This window comes from Rhodnius prolixus, unplaced genomic scaffold, assembly GCF_049639745.1.
Source record: "Rhodnius prolixus isolate KJV_2025 unplaced genomic scaffold, Rpr scaffold_4, whole genome shotgun sequence".
Taxonomy (NCBI): Eukaryota; Metazoa; Arthropoda; class Insecta; order Hemiptera; family Reduviidae; genus Rhodnius; species Rhodnius prolixus.
Window position 1 is genome coordinate 24,070,849 of NW_027411614.1, and position 14,148 is coordinate 24,084,996.

General features: G+C 34.9%; 1 protein-coding gene across 12 annotated transcripts in view; it reads right to left on the reverse strand.

Annotated features, from left to right (window-relative positions):
- The window catches only part of LOC141455712 (pseudouridylate synthase RPUSD2-like), an 880,316-nt gene that overhangs the window by 205,657 nt on the left and 660,511 nt on the right, over window positions 1-14,148 (reverse strand). The gene's annotated exons all lie outside the window — the stretch shown is intronic.

Here is a 14,148-nt window from a genome sequence, read left to right on the forward strand (position 1 = left end):
ACCTCTGTCCTGTAATCTAAGAAATATCTTCTCACCCTACTTTCCTAACATCACGATGTTGAGAATAATTTTACCTGATAGAGATGAATAGTTTTCCTTATTCTAAAATCAATGCAAACAACTTATGGATAACTTACTTAAAATTAAAAAATAATGGCAAGATTAGATGTCTTTCAGTGAATGAAATAATTGTAAGTAAAATATACAACATATATTTTTTTTGCGTTTATTGTGCTACAATCAGCACGTTAGCGCTATAAGTAACAATGACACAATAGAGTAGTAAATGATAAGGTAACGAGTAGAGGAGTTACCCAGTGGTAACACTCCAAAACATTAAATGGTTAGTCATTCTCTTCACTTGAAAGGAGATCATGAGGCCACTGTCTTTTAAGGCGTCTTGTCGGGTTGTCAGGAAGAATTCCAGAAGAAAGATTTTGAACTAGAGGATTTATTATGAGATTGCAGGCTGTATCGTATTTTAGCAATTAGGGTGACAAAAGGGATGTTAAGGTCAGTGTGTATAGTCAGGTTAGTGACATAAAATGGAGCGTTTACTATAGTTCGAAGAATTTTAGATTGTAGAGATTGAATACTTTGAAGATTGGAGCGTTTGGTTGAATCCCAAAGCTCTATTCCATACGCCCTGAACAACAATATTAACAAATAATTAGTAAAAAAAGAAAAATCAAATTAAAGCATAGTCCGATAACTTTAATTTGTTTCTTAATCTTTAAACATTTTAAGCTCAAGTTAATCCAATCCAAGTAAAGTTACGTTTAGCGTTAAGGCTTTTTAAGTTTACAGTTAATCTTTTTGCATTATTGAAACGATTGCAGAAATACTACAAACTTGTGTTAACTATTTTCATTCTTTTCGTTGCGCTCGCGTGAGTAAACCCTAGACTCGGTGAGTGAATCCTTCCGCTACTCGCACAATAAATAACTAATCTGCACTTAGCGTAGCTTTGGACCATGCGCTGAGCTGAGTGAAGTGCACTTACAAAAATTTGATAAAATACTGGATTTTTTTGGCGAGTAAAGAGGAAAATAAATTTTGTTTTTGTAGAAAATAACAACATTACATAAATACTCACTAATAATACGAGTTCTAAATATTAGAACTTCTCAACCAATAATAATTCATTATTCAGAATAAGTTTAAATGCTGAAAGAAGGAATATGGTATGTTAATAGTAGATATTTGTAATATGGTCCTAGAGCGATGTTAACATCTAATCTAGATGCAAACTACGAGGTTCTGGATTTGTTCCATTCTAATATTTCACGCATATATACATACAAACTTGCTTACATACACATATACATTCTACACTAGCTGTTCTAAGTAAACAGAACGAGCCGTTTCTTCTGTTCACCCCTTACTCTGACAGCATTTCGCCAACTTCAGTTACTACAGCTGCCCAAAAAAAAGAGCTGTTCCCTTCCTACCCATCAGCACTCCTGCCGAACGGAACCTACCCTAGGACCGACAAAACCGTGTATGTGGCGAGTACATATCAACATGTTTATTATATCAACCCAACCTCCTAAAGGATCTTCTACAAAACACTGTACTATTCTCTCTATTGTTCTACCTAAGAACCTTTCATTCATATTTATGAAGGATTCACCACTATTCTCTGGAAAAAAAAAGATAAAGGAACTCAAAAAATAAAAAAAATTAGTTTTTTTGTACAAGAAAAACTGCAGACCCATGGTTTTTGGTCCTTAACACTATTCGAGATGTACGATGCGGTAGAAGAATGATAGCATTTTTGTTTCTTTGTGAGTGTGCACTTTTTTCGCTTTCCTAGATCTAGAAGAGGTAGAGAAGAAGACGACAAATGGCTGTATCCAAATTCTTGCTACCATTATAACCTCCAAGAGATTTTTTCTTAAAGAAAAATGTATAAGGCAATGAGAAATTTTAGGCAAAAACTCAGTGAAATTTTAGTGAAAGCAAAAGAAGGAAACGAGTTCGAAACGTAACTATTATATAACCACACTGCTATATACTCGTATATGGTGACTTCGCCACCCTGCCACGCTACTACAAGCAAAGCGTGAGAGTCCAGAGTTTTGGCTTGCCTATCCGTTGATTGTGCCCAGTTTGAACAGATTCTTTAAAAAAAATAACGTAATTTGGACAGTAAACTGAAATTTGTTTTTCATATTTTAAATTACCATAACTTTTGAAAAACCTAACCGATTTCAAAAAAATGTTTTTTGTTTTTTTTGAGCTCAAATATTATAAAAATATGCAAAAAAATATATATAAAACGTTCCATTTGAAAAACAAAAGTTGGATGCTGTATCTCGAGATACAGGGGTTTAAAAAAATGGGTCAGTCACTGAAAATAATCTAGACTAAAAATGATTAAATACGTGTTTTTTATTTTTTCGAAATTTCCCTCCATTTAAAAGTGGGTGGAGCATATAACTCTGGTCACCCTGTATATATTGTGTTTGAAAAAGGAAGGTACTCAGAAGAATATATGGACCTGTCTGTGTGAATAGGTGCTGAGGGATAAGGAAGAACGCTGAGCTCTGTCAAAATATATATTTGAACTAGACATGGTATCCTTTTTAAGGGAAAAAACCAGTTGAGATGGCTGGGGAATGTGGAACGATCGCCCGAAGGTAGCATTCCAAAAAGGCTGTTGGAAAGGAAACTGGGAACGAGAGAGCGATAGAAAAGGACTTCCCCGATTGAGATGGGAGATGCGGAAGAAGTATTGAAGAGAAGGGTATTGAGAAGATGGAGTAGACACGCCCAGGAAAGAGAAGAGTGAAGTAGGAGGCTCAGGCTCTTTTAGGGTCGTATTGCCAAAGGGTAGGTAGATAGGTAGATGGAAGCTTAACAAATAGTACAACTTCAGATCTGCAGAGATAATACTTGGTTTCGCGTCTAAGACCAATCACTAATTCAGCCACTCATATCTCTCCATTCACACTTAATGTTACAAACTTTAAAGATGGCCTAATGTTAAAGCAACGTTTAGTACTTTGGAAAGCTAACTTAAAACTTCAATACCTCAAAGGATTTGGGTAATTTAAACCTAATATCACCGCTACTCTAACAGCAAATTAAGAAAATATTTCTAAATTTATTAAGCAATCATATTTTTTGAAGTAGTCTAGTATATTTTACAATGTGGCATAAAAATGTAAAATTTAACTCAGTCTAAAAAAGTGGTTTTAAATTCTATTTTAATCTGGTCTAAGTAAAGCTTTAAGCCTATTTCCCTACTGTTGTTGAATTACCTAACCCGCTTAAGTTAGAAACTAAAGCTGTTCAGTCAAAAGCTCTCCTTTTATAAAATATATTAAATAGACCAGTATAACCTAGTTTAAGAGCGGACAATGTTGATAAAATATATATATATATATATATATATATATATATTCAAAATAAATAAATAATCGCACCGCTGAGGTGTGTAAAACCAACAGCAGGGGACAAAAAATAAAAAAATCAAATAAAAAAATAGGAATAGGTGGAGGATAGAAAGAGGCATTCTGCGCGAACAACATGGCCATTCACATTTGGACATGATCTATTGTGTTTTATCTAGAATGTTCGTTTAAAAGCTGAGAGCAAAAATAAAAAGGTGTGTGCTACCTACTTCCATTTTGAAAGCAAGATTACGTCAGTCAAAACATGTTTCTGGTTTGTAGAATGGAAAAGAGCGTCATAATGAAAATGGCGACAAAGAGGGACATATTTTCTGTTTACACACATACACATATGTATGTGCGCGTGTTTATTTTTAGAGGAAAGCTACTGGGAGAGAAGCGAGAAACACTGAATAGGATGAAGTTGAATACAATATCAACGCGGGGGGTTGTGGAGTTACTATTCAATGATGAGTATGGAAAACAATGCAACTAGATAAGGAAGACCGTTAGTGACAGTTTAAGGAAGGAATAGAAGCGTCAGAAAGGGTCACAGCATCTATACAGGTGGCAGATGTCATTATCAGTGTCATAAACAAAACTATACAGAAAATCAATGTGCTCTAGGTTGCATTGAAAACAAACGTCACATCGTTATCAACCGTATTGCAATATGAGTTGTGCTAGCATTCATGAGCCGTTATTATTAACCATGTTTAAACAGTAATATCTCAAATATTATCTGATGCAAATCAATCAACAAACAGTCTCAAGTTTGTACCAGTTTAAGGACTTATTAGATTTTGATAATGTTAACTTTAAACTAAGCCAAAGCTATGTCTTGGTAATTTCTAAAGATTGTCAATTTCAGACAGTTTTCTTTGACTAACATTAAAACTGCCTTAATTTCGGTCAACTAAATTAATTATCTGCCCGCTTGACACAAATTATAATCAAACTTCTACATTTTTTTCAAACTACGAATTCTGAATAATATTTACTTTAAGTAATTTTTTATTTTTATTTTTTGTTTAATCTTTAATTGAAATTTGCGACTGCAACGGTTGTTGCAACAAGCAAATATGATGTAATATAGTGTCGTGAATGAAGATTGGAGAAGGCAGTCAGTGGCGACACTCCATCAACGTGATCAGATCACTATTCTGTTATTAGGAGAGTAGGTAGCGGGGCCATCTTCTCTTCAATCTCCTTGGAGGATTGCCTGGTAATGTGGAAGAAGATAAGTGTTCAATTAAAGGTTTAGGATGAGCTGTTGTAAAGGAATTAACTTTTAAGAAACGAGTTTTAGTAAAATCCGTTAATGAAAGAGATTTTGAGATCATTATGAATGGTGAGGTTAGAAATGTAGAATGGAGCGTTCAGTAGTTTTCGTAGTATTTTTGATAGTAAAGTCTGAATGCGTAAAGAATTGGAACGTTTAGTCGATCCCCATACTACAATGCCGTATGACCAAATAGGTCGCAGTAGATATAAGAGTCTTTTGTTTTGTAAGTTGAGTTTAGATCGTTTGTCAAGTAGTTTGGTGAGAAGTTTGTAGCGTTGGTTAGTTTCTTGTCTTTTCAGTCTAGTATTAAGTAATTTTGTCTAGTTAAGTAAGTAACAATCCTTCTCTTAAAAATTTTAAGTAATTTTGAAATTTTTAAGAGAAGGATTGTTTGTAATTGTGAGGATATTCAATTTTGAATTTTCATCGGCAACGCCCGTTTTGAGGTCCTTTAAGTTCGAAAAAAGAGTTTCATCAAATTGGTTTGTATCTGTATGTTTAACCACCGTATCTCAAAAACAAAAATAAAAATGCCAGAAAAAAGTTCAAATTTGATATTTAGCTTAGGTGATAACTGAGGATGCCACAATACTACTAAGAGTTCATTTAAACTTTTCATAGCGATTACTATAAATCTACGACTTTTACTGGAACCAAATTTCCCCCCCAAAATTGATTGAGGGTGGGGTGGATTCCTTGAAAAATACCAAGAATTCCGGGTTTGTTCTAAAATCATACTCTTTTTTAATTATGTTACATTAGAGTGAAATAACCTGAGACAAACAACCGACTACCTTCCGAAAAAGGTCCAAATTTGGACCCTTCCTCTCATCAGCGGATTTTCTTAGAGTTCTTTCTCTTCACTTTCTTCAGCTGAATCCTCTAGAATTAACTTCCATTAGTTCTTCTTGATTAACCGCTCCTTTTACCTAATCTTCTTGTCTACTATCAAACTTTCATTGATTTCATTTATTTTTCTCTATTATCTCATTAACATCGTCTCTCTCACAATTTAGTCCACCAAATTCTTTTTCAATAAATTCATCATCATGAGACTAAATTATTCTCGAATATCTCCCGGAATATTGAGAGAATGTTAAAAAAAAAAAACTGTAAATAAAAAAGATGTCCAAAAAGCACTGCTTGGTAAAATGTTTGAAAAAATATAAAACGGAAGCAAAAAAATTGGAAGAAGATAAGCAGCTTTCACTAAGAGTGCTTCGAAGAAAAGAAAACTAAATATCGGAAAAATAAGCTGGCATTTTCTAAGAATGCAGATAAAAAAAAAGAAAACTGTAAAAGTAAGTTTTCCAGTATTCTAACACTGTAACATGGTTCTCTACACGAACTTTACAATAATAATAATAACAATATTAGACCTTAAAGAAAGCTATACTCCAGATACTGTCGTTTGTCACTGAAACTTGGTACAGCATGAGCCGAATTCCCAGCAAAAACACTGAATGTGTGAAGTAGATGAAAGAAAACAACATTCCTAAATACCGAAAAACTTATTACTTGAAAATAGCAATAATAATAATAATAATAATAATTTTTAATTGCTTACATTTTTACTTTTTAAACAGTTGCATAATTTAATTTTTAATTTTACCATTTTATTTAGACTTAAAAGACAAGCAATGACAAAACGTGCGAAACTTCTTTACAGACTACTAGGACGAAGCTCCAAATTGCCCATAGAACTTCTTCTTCTTCCATGGCGCTACAACCCAATGTGGGTCTCGGCCTCCTTCAACATTGTGCGCCAGTCCTCTCTATTTTGCGCTGCCAATTTCCAATTTCTTACTCCCAGCAGGGACCTCGCATCATTAGCCACACCATCTATCCATCTCATTTTAGGCCTGCCTACTCTTCTCTTATCAAACATCTGTGCCTCAAGCACTTTTTTAGGGGTTTCGCCTCCGCCCATTCGGACGGCATGACCAGCCCATCTAAGCCTGCCAATCTTAATAAATCGTACTACGTCCATCTCATTATACAGTAGGCTTAGCTCCTGATTTGACAGCAGTCTCCACGACTCTCCCTCTTTTACAGGCCCGAAGATTCTTCTGAGAATCTTTCTCTCGAACCTTAGCAAACTTTGCTCATCACTTTTGGTAAGAGTCCAGCATTCCGAGGCATAGGACAACACAGGACGGATAAGTGTCTTGTATATCCTTATCTTGGAAGTGCGTGATATGAGCCTACTACTCATATATTTATGTAAACCACCTATTAGCCGCAACAATTCTTCTTTTTATTTCGGACTGCATGTTATTGTTGCGATCTACCTGGCTTCCAAGATACACAAAACTAATTCTTGAATATTGGGCATATTACAGTTATATTCCATTCCTTTGGCATGCTTTCTTCTACCCACACAGCCATAATCATGTCTCTCAACACCTTGAGATATATCGCCCATAGAACTCAAACGCTTAATATACAGCACTATTCCCAAACCTATGTGGATCTACGGACTAGAACTGTGGGGTTCAGCCAAACCTACAAACATACGGACAGTACAAACATTTCAGTCAAAACTCCTCCGACAGATAGCCGAAGCTCCTTTCAACGGTGACTAACCTCACTCTTCACACCGACCTCAACATTCCCTTCATAGACCAACTCGCCAAGACTAAATACCAAAAATTCCATACTACCCTCTCGACTAGCTCTAATCCTCTTGTACTGTCTCTCGCTTCCTCTGGCATCCATAACACTCCTTGCCGACTGAATCGCCAGTGGCCCCGCGACTTCCTTGTAGTCTGAAGAACTAAATCACTCTCCTCCTCACATTCTCCTCTCTCCTACAGAGAGTGCTACCACTGGGTAGTTTCTCTCCTCCTGCTCTCCTCCCGCAACAGTTCATCACTCTCTTCATATTTACTTATTGGTATACAATGTATACAGATTGTAAATTACAAAATAAATTAAAAAAAAAAAAAAACTATTTTATTTTCTTAATATTTTAATTTTTTCCTTATTTTTTACTTAAAATTGTATTTATAATAATGTTGTAAAATTCCATTGAACAGCCCCTGCAGAAGGCCATAACGTCGGTAAAAAAAAATTATTTGTATACAAAATTTATTGACCACCCTTCAATATCCCAAGAGAATCAATCAACAACGGTCGACAAATAAAACATCGTTTTGATTAAATGGCTGCCGCCATTTCTGGCAAAAATCTCAAAAAAGGGGAAAAACACATTTAATAAAGTGGAATACTTCTTGATGAGGAATTTCGATAGCCAAATTACAGTCGAAGAGAGATGAAATCGAAATATAATGTTTTCACCTTCTTCATCCCCAGACAAAAATGCTCAAATACGGACTATTTTCTAATAACCAATTTTTCAAAACGGGTAATACAAACTGTACATCGTAGACTTGGTCGTAATACTTTCCTTACCTAATAAGGGAAAGCAATGTGTGTAAGAAGCCAATAAATTGTAAGCCCATACCAAAATAGATAGGTGAAGAAATGGTGCTCTTATCAACATCTTGGTTCCAACCACATTGAATAAATTACCCAGAGGGGTAATTATTTAGATTTATAGTACTAATTAAAATTTACAGACGTTACTTACAACTGTGGTGAACTGTAAACGGCCAAATACATTCTAATTTACACAGAATGTATATATGTTCATTAATCAACGATTTTATCTACAATATCGTGTGTATTTCTTCGCATATTATGAACTAACATAACGAAATCGTCATTTTAAAGTACTTTCTGCATGGTAAATCTATAATAAAGTACATATGTTAGAGTCACATACTTTCCTTTAACTGTAATTTCAGTAATGAAAATCTGGGAATGTTGCTTAATATTATGTAAGAGCCGGAACAGAAAATCGATCTGAAGAGCAAAGTTTTGCATTATCAGAGAGTAGGTAACTTAAAATGCATTTTCAAGATAGATTCGAGTAAATAATAGTTTCTGAAGCAAAAGAAAAACTCTTTCAAGTATTTTTCAATAAAATTCTGAACTTCAAAATACGGTTTGAGTTGAACTTCTGATTACAGATTCTGGAGTAACCTTAGGTTTTAGTTAGGGCAAAAGCTGATCTCTATTTCCTCATGGTGCCGCCTGGACAATTATCCTTTAGGGTTGGTCAACAAAGAAAGTATCAGGACGTCATATAACCAGAATTGAGGTAACCTTCTATCCTCACACACCTCCATGTTGCTGGGAGATGGACAGAGGATGTTATTTTCAGAATATCGGGAAGTGAAGGGATGAAACGGACGCAGCTTCTCTTTCCAGCACTCTCCTAGCCAAAGCCAAGGAGTTAAACCACCCAGATCGAAGGTTAGATGGCATAGTGGTGGCAGAAAACGAAGCAACTGAGAGACCGGTCGCTCATTACAACAAACCGTCGTAAATGTCGAGTTGTGGTTGCGAATATATGTTCTTTCCCTCTTCTTGTAGATTCTCTGGAGAAGTTTGATTGAAATCGGGATATCCAGCAGTTAGGGCGGGATGTTGTCTCAGGAGGAATAAGGGGAGATATTTGCCATGAAGGATTGGTTACCCTAATCTGCTGGTTCCTCGATTCCTGGCTGCCTTTTCCTGCATATCCCTAGAGAGCTTGAGCTGGAAGAATAAATCTGATATTACAGATGTATATTTGCAAGGAATACAGGATTCTAATTGGATCAATAGTAATCAAAGATCTGAATAGTTAAGTCCATACCATTTCCTAAATAGGACAGTGTGTGGTAAGGGGATCCTGAGTATTAGTTGGAAATAGCTCCACTGTAGCGTTAAGGCACTGTGATGTGAATGTTTACCAAGTGAATGGAAAAAAAAAAAAACAGGATCAGAAGGCCGAACCCATGGCGTTCCTTCATTAAGCACAAATACCATTTCAGCAAGAGCAAGGTTAGCATGGACTTGAGTAAACAACGGACGGCCGGCATTGCAGCACTAGTTACCTCTGGTCCATTCTATCCTTGGCCCTCCAAAAAAAATAGGGTACAAAGTGTACTTACTGCATAGATAACCAATACAATCCAGTCGGACTTTTCTTTACTTAGGACTTTAAAGCCTATCAATGTTTATTGCCTATTTTACCCTTTTACTTAATGATCATTTCATCATTTGAATTTAAATAGCCTAGCTACTTTGTATGTAAAAACTAATGCAACCTTCCTTCAACCCATTTCGTCTTTATCTTTTAGCCTCATTCTCTGCAATTGCATTTAGAACATTTACTTCCATTTTGAAAAGATCCCTCGCTTTTTTATTCACTCTTTCGCAGAAGATATTGATGAACGCAAGTCCTGAGATTTCCACAAAAATCCAGCATTCAGAATGCACTTCACTGAAGCGACTTGATTCCCATTTTCAGCAATCCCTTTAAACATTGGAACAAAAAATACATAAATACGAGCCTATCATTTTTATGAGAAAATTTGCCTGATAATTAGTTTTCCTTCCTCCTCCTTCTAAAAAGAGGAAACCATTGCGATCATGCGGCAGAGGTCTTCTGAGTTCGGAAGTTCAGTGGTTTTCAAGGGAACTGATTGTGATCGATAGGTTCCCTCTCAAGTTTCACGACTGGAAATACCACTTAACTGAATGGATTTTCTATTTACTGAGATTTTTTCGAAAATGATTTCATCTATTTTCTCAAAAATTGTGGAATAGTAAGTGGTCAAAAAAGTTTTCTTACTTTATCAACTGAGCTTTTGTTTCTAAGATGACCATTTCTTCAGCACTGAAATCGAAGATAGTAACAATGAATTTAATGCTCTCATTTTCTTTTATAAACATGAATTGAGTAAAAAGCAGAAAAATAAAACCCTATTTTATGGTCTTCTTGGGGGCGACAAATTCGAAAATTGAAATGTTCTTCCAGAAAAGAGCTCAGAACCAATTTAAAGAAATTATGGGCAGAAATCACATCTCAAGAGACACCTAAACCTGGTGGAATCTATGCCAAGAAGGCTTCAGGCAATAACAAATGCAAAGGGATTGCTTACAAAATTTTAGGTCTTTAGTTTTGCGTTAATTATAATATTCAGACTGAGTGTATGAATACTTATTTTGCATACAATAAATTATTTTTCTGCTTTTTAATCAATTCTTTATGTTTATAAAAGAAAATGAGAGCATTAAATCCATTGTTACTACCTTCGATTTCAGTGCTGAAGAAATAGTCATCCTAGAAACAAAAGTTCAGTAGATAAAGTAAGAAAACTTAGTGTATGAATGCTTTTTTTGACCACTATACATTAGATATATGCATATCGATGTTTTATTTGACTCATTTTTATAGAAAAATTTCTATTAATGAAAAACTCTTGAGTACGGATAAGGTAGGTTCCCATTGAAGGGTCATTTCGGAATATAGTGCAGTTTTAGTTCTGCAAAAATGTAATTAATGTTTCCCAAATTGCTGGACGACTAAAGTGCAATTATTTGACTCTATGTCCGACAGTGTTGTACTATATCTGTTGGAGGTGTGATGCGTACAGTGTTTAGAGACGACAGTACGAAGTTAATTGAACTTTCTGCAAACACTTCTCACATTTGCAGAAAAAACAAAAAATAACCCAAACTGTTATACTCGGCTCGAAACTTAGTAAAATACGCTGTAACTTTCAAGTATTTAGGAAAAAAAAACTGTACCATTGATGGATAAAATTACTGTTCATGCCAGATGACCGTTTACCCGAAACTAGTCTACTTAAAACTATTAGACCTCACGCGATCTATTCAGGTACCCTTTTTTTAGCTAGGCCTATGAAATGAAAAATATTTTATTGTCCTTAGGTTTTTCTCTAATTTGGGAAGGACAAAATGGACAACCGGAAAAAAAGAAGAAAAACTAAATTACGTTCATTCAATTAGCAAACATATAATTTCATTTTTAACTTCATCATACAATCCATTATTTCTCTTCAAGGTTTAGAATCTTATCTAATTTAATTGAAATTGTCTCTCAACTTAGAATGGCTAATATGAAATATTGTAACATTTTATTTCAAACATAAGAAATATGAATTTCATTACGACGAGAACTATAATTTTGTTTAAATAATACAAAAGATGACATACTGCATTTTATAGCTGAATGCCCGGTAAATTTATATAATTTATGGGAACAAATATCTAAAAAGTTTTAAAAATAATGTTCCTATGGAAACAGATCAGCGGATAGAATTAATAATAGACTCAATAGATAAATTGATGGTTTTTGAACAGTGTATTTAGCCAAAATATAAGAAACTGAGGTAAATCTTAAGAATAGCTCCCCGGAGGTGTGGCCTAATTCGAAGTGATTCTGATTCGCTGTTACTATAGAACCCGCCATATTCAAATATAAATATAAAACTATTTCTTTATTTTATATTTACACTTAAATCTAGCGGGTTATATGGTAACAGCGAATCAGAATCACTTCGAATTATTTATTTAGGATTGATATTTCTATTTAAACACCCCCTGATTTATTTATTTCTTAATGGGGGGCTTCGCCCCCACACCCCCTTATTTTTTCTTAATGGGGGCTTCGCCCCCCATACCCCCCTCCTAACCTACCTAATCACCCTCAATTTTTTAATTTGTGTCACAAGATTCATTACAATAATTACACAGAACAACACAAAAGAAACTTATCTTATTCTGTGGAGTCCTTTGCCTGAGGAGGGTATACTTGTCGAACTCCCTCCAGAAAATCGAACAAAATTTTATAACATTCATTACTCCATCCTCACTCACTCTACAATCATGCTTTAATTTAAGAAAAAACTGCAAATTTAAAACGCTCATACTCATAAAGTTACAAAAAAAAAGGCACCTCAGGTCACAAACAGGGCACTCACGGGAACTATTAATACATTAAACAGGAAGCAGTTACTATGCAGTAAGTGTACTGCGCATGCGCGCGAAACATAAGAGTTACGAAATTCGCACAATCCGAAACAGTTCATTGTCGGGAAGTAGTTTAAAATCTGTACTTCCCACCCCCTAAAAATAAACAGGCCACACCTCCGGGGAGCTATTCTTTAGATTAGCCGAAACTGATTTCTGTTTATTTAATGAAGTCAGGCATTATCCATTTCTATTCTTAGATGTTTATTTTTAATTATTTATTATTTTTGGTTCAGTTATACTTTACGATATAGTTACATAAAAGGTAAGCTTTAGTTTTGAATGAAAATGAATAACAAAACAGTTTTGCTTAGTCATTATTTTTGCTTAATTATTGAATTGCAATCTGCATAAATTTATTTTAGCGCATATTTTTTGTTAATGTCCAAACTGATGGCTACAGGATGTATTCCTTAAGAGTCTAATAAATGTATTCAATATGTCTTAAATTCTGGAGTTCGGAAAAATGAATAATTATCATTTTTTTTTTTTTTTTTTTTTTTTTTTTTAATCATTTATTTTGCTACAACGCAACGCATTACGTTATAAACAACTTGGGTAACAATAAGAAACATATCACACATATCAGACTGGAGAAGATACCCAGCGGTAACACTCCAATAACATTCTACATTCTACTGACTCTCTTCATCAGAGAGGAGATCGCGAGACCACCACTGTCTTTTAAGACGTCTGGAAATGTTCTTGAAGATAGATGTTGTACAAGTGGATTGTGATGTGTTTGAATGTTAAGATGGAATTTTCTGTAACGTGTTTTTGCAACTTGTGTGACGAAAGGAAATGGTTCAAGTCTGTGTGAATGGATTGATTAGTGACGTAGTAAGGAGCGTCCAACTATAGAGCGAAGAATTTTAGAATTTTAGACTGGATCCTTTGCAGATTTGAGCGTTTGGTTCAACCCCACAGTTCGATGCCTTAAGCCCAGACTGGCTTTAGTATACTTACATATATAAGTCTTTTGTTGTCCAGAGTGGGTTTTGATCTGATGTCGAGTAGTCTTTTCATCAAGAATTTTAGTAACAGAAAGTCTTGTCAGTTTCACAATAGATTTTTGAAACCATCCAGGATATTGTCAAATATAGATACACGATTTTATTGCGATTTTAACCAACAATACCCTTACCGTTATTTTTATCTAAATATTATATTTGAAGGCACTGCTTCCTTTTAGTACAGTTAGAGAAAGTACAAATATAATAACAATAATAATATTGTTTGTAATGAAAAAGAAACGTTAGATAATGCGATTCACTTTTTTATTTCAGTTAATATAACCCCCTTGAGAGATATTGTTTCTTAGTTGAGAACAGCGGGCCGACAGTTAACTTGGAACCAAGGCTTTGTTGAAGTGGCAAGTGAATCGCAGTATTGTCGTGAAGAGCAGTGGGCTATACGACGAGGTAGAGGTCGAACTGCTAGGTTGTGGTCACAAACATCTATGAATACCGCAACCACAATGTGCCCAGTCGGCCTTACACCGTTGCAACAACCTCAAACCTACCATCCAATATAAGCAAGGAACAGCCCTGGTTCTCCACCAAGAGCTGTATACTC